Below are 3542 nucleotides of genomic sequence, written 5' to 3'. Positions count from 1 at the left end.
TATCGCTAGAAATAATGTCGCGACAGGCTTTTTCATTTCGTCGTCTCGCTCATTTGCATTTTACGAGGCACTGGAGAAAGAAACGCGAATTTTACTGTATTTATCTGTTTCTTTGCTTTCGTCTTGTTCCTCTTCTTCGTAAAATGCACTCTTTCGTATATTTTTCGAAAGATAGGGAAAAAGAAAAGAGAGAGAGAGAGAGATATGTCGTTTTCGCTCGGCTTTCTCTTAAACGCTTATCTCCGCTGTCTTCCCTCGCAAATTCATTCGCAATCGTCTACTAAAAAAGAAAAGAGAGAAAAAAGAAAAAGAAAAAGACTTTTACACTCGAATGAAAAAGCCAGGACGATCTGTTACACCTTGCCGAGGGACCAAGTAAGTAGATCCTTTGCTACGAAGCTCAGCTTCTTCGTCGATTAGAGAGCGGATGTATGTACATCGGAAATGCATTAGCGAGTTAAGAGAGGAACCTACGTCCTCCTCGTTCACGCTTCTCAAACTTTTCTTTATTTTCTTTATTCGTCTTGTTTCCTTTGCACGAGTCTTCGAAGGACGAGCTTTGGTATTTGAGAACGATCGATCGATCGATCGATCGATCCTCTACGAGCTATGATTTCTTCTCGTTGATACAAGAATTAAGTGATTTCATATAAAAGTAGATTTAACAAAAAATAAGGAAATAATCGGTGTCATTAACGTTTCAATTTATTTCATTATAATCTTCGTTTAAAGAAATTTTGTTTAAATATTATTTAATAACATAATTCGATATTAAAAGTTACGTAATATATTTCGTTCGAACTATCTTCGATTACATAGCTTTCCGAAGTGAACAATGAACGCTATAAAAGGAGAAGTATAACGAGACGTGACAGTAAAGAAGATTTTTCTCCTTTCTCCGAGTACCTAGTACTCGAGTCATAGGCACGAATGACATCGAGTGCATCACTGTCTTCTTGTCTTGTAACACGTAACGTGTCATTACCGATCACCTTGGGCAGCCTGACGTAATCGTCGATGACAGCCGGCGAGCGTGTGCTATAGTCACTAGAGCGTGTAGTCTTCCTCCTTTCGTTCTTGCTCGTTACTTTTTTTCTCCTCCCCATCTATTTGTTCCTATCCATTTTCTTCTCTTTCTTTATACATGAGGTATGAGGTAGGTGATCATCATCATGAAGAAAAAGAAGAAGAAAAAAAAGAAAAGAAAAGAAGAAAATCGATCGATCCAATTAATTTCGACTAGTGAAACGTAACGATCGAGAGGAGAGTCATCATCGAAGGAACGTCAAGTGCGAAAACGAATTTCAAGATGGTTGAAAAGTTCTTCTCGACGAAGAAGACCATCGTCGATCATACGATGAGAACTTTTTTTTTCAGACGAGTTAGGTCAAGGAATTCCTACTTCCTAAAAACTTTATCAATTTGATACTCTCCCGAAAACTAAGTAAAGCTTTTCTTCTTTCTTCGCTAAGAAAAAAGAAAGAAAGGAGAGATAAAAAGGCCTTTCTGTACAATCGTAAAGAGAGTTTGTCGAACGGCCTTTTCTCTTCTTCGAAGTAGTTCGTTTCAGGTCGGCGAGATACCGTCCGAGCGTTTCACCTTAAAATTAGCGGAAACGAAGTCGTAAAAACGGTAAACTTAACCCGGGTTCTTTACGTTCCTCTCCTCCTCCTCTCCTCTTCTTCCTCCTTCTTCTTCTTCTTCAGACCAAGACGAGTAAATTGTCGCGTCTATGGTGGACTTAGAATTTTATGGAAAGGAAACGTTTAACGACACAACCGACATGCTGACTGAGGTTAACGGTCTTTATTATTCTAACTGCTGACTTGACTACAGCAAGAAAGGAAATTATATTCGTGGCACTATCACCAACCATTTCTATTCTTTACTTTAGATCATAACGTCAAGAAATCGAGATATAAAACGTCTATCACTATCGCGTTTCTCTCGAGGTTGCTTTTCTTTTTTTCTTTTTCTTTTTTTTTTTTATTTATTTTTTTTTTAGGCCAACGAAACGTCATCCGACGAAAAGAAAATTTTCGCGTCAAAGTGAGATTTAGATACTCGGAACAGGTCACGATCCCGATTCTAGTCACGATTTGATCTCGAGCTCGTACGAACGATAATACGTGCAATTTGTCTTCATCTTTCCATCGACGTTAGATATAACAGCGATTTCTACCTTCTTGCCGTTTTGTTTCTTCTAATTTTAGAAGGTTGAAAAGCACAAAGTGGAAATTATGTAATGATCGATACGCAATTAGATACAGACGTAACAAAAAATCGTTTGATCATTTGTAATAAGTTGATCGCAAATAACGATGTTGTATTTCATCATTTTTCTTCTTGGAATTAGATACACAGTGGTGTTAGCTTCTTCTTTCTTTCTTTTCTTTTCTTTTTTTTTTTTTTTTTGAATTTAGATTGATGGAAACCGGAAGGTAGTCATTTAAAGATAGTCATGTAATGGTCGATAAGCAATTTCATCTTTAAATTCGATTCGATATGAAACGAAAAAGAGTCGCTCGTCCGTTTAAGCTAATCCTCGTGACGAAGATCAGCCGACATTCGAATCGATCTTCCACGCGGATTACCCACGCCTTAATCTCTTTGAATTTTGCGAGGAGAACGAAACTTCAAGGCCATAAAATTAACTACACTCCTTCCTACGCGTGCCCGGCCCCTTCATAACGTCAGCTTTTTCGAATTACGCGCGAGCGAGGCTGCAAAAACGAACGTTGTATACGTCGAATGATACGCTTTGCTAGGACAAAAACGATGCCGCGCATTTGTCCGGAGTATGCGTGCCTTTCATGCTCGTGAACGTTCCTATAAAACGAAAGGGAGAGAGAGTAATCTTCGAGTGAGTTATACATACGTACCTTTTCGTTCGACTACAAAAATAGAATTATCAAGACGAATAGTTTACGACTGAGTTTTGCTAAAAAGATAAATAGCCTATCTCGTATTTAAAAAAAAATTATATATATATATATATAAAGAAAAGTGTGACTTAAAAAATACTTTTACCGAATACCAACTTTTTAAACGATCTTTATATAATAAAATGAAAAAGTAATAGAAATATTAGCAAGTAGAGGATCTAATTTATCATTCTACGAAAGCATATAGTTATACAATAATTAATAGGTTTTATCATATGATATATTCAATATCGATCGATACAGTATCATTCCGGTACCGTAAATTAAAATGCAAGATGCATTTGCGAGATTAGAAGTATAATTATCGATTACAATAATAAAACCATTTCTTATTATTATTAAAAGATACGAAGAGAAAGAAAGAAAGAGAGAGAGAGAGAGAGAGAGAGAGAGAGAGAAGAGAGAGAGAAAGAAGACTCGAAGAGAGTTACCGACATAAGAGAAAAAGTCTCCAAAAAAATGAGAGCACGGCACGAATCGATTCGTGCATGGATCGATACGGATTCAATAACTCTCTCCAGTGTTCCGGGCAAGCCTTAGTTCCAAGGTATTCCGGTTAAACGTGCGTGGCAACCGATATTTACCCATCTCATTATC

The sequence above is a fragment of the Vespula vulgaris genome, chromosome 14, assembly GCF_905475345.1.
Source record: "Vespula vulgaris chromosome 14, iyVesVulg1.1, whole genome shotgun sequence".
NCBI classification, from domain to species: domain Eukaryota; kingdom Metazoa; phylum Arthropoda; class Insecta; order Hymenoptera; family Vespidae; genus Vespula; species Vespula vulgaris.
The sequence above is the reverse complement of the archived record's forward strand: the minus strand, read 5'-3'. Positions refer to the sequence as shown.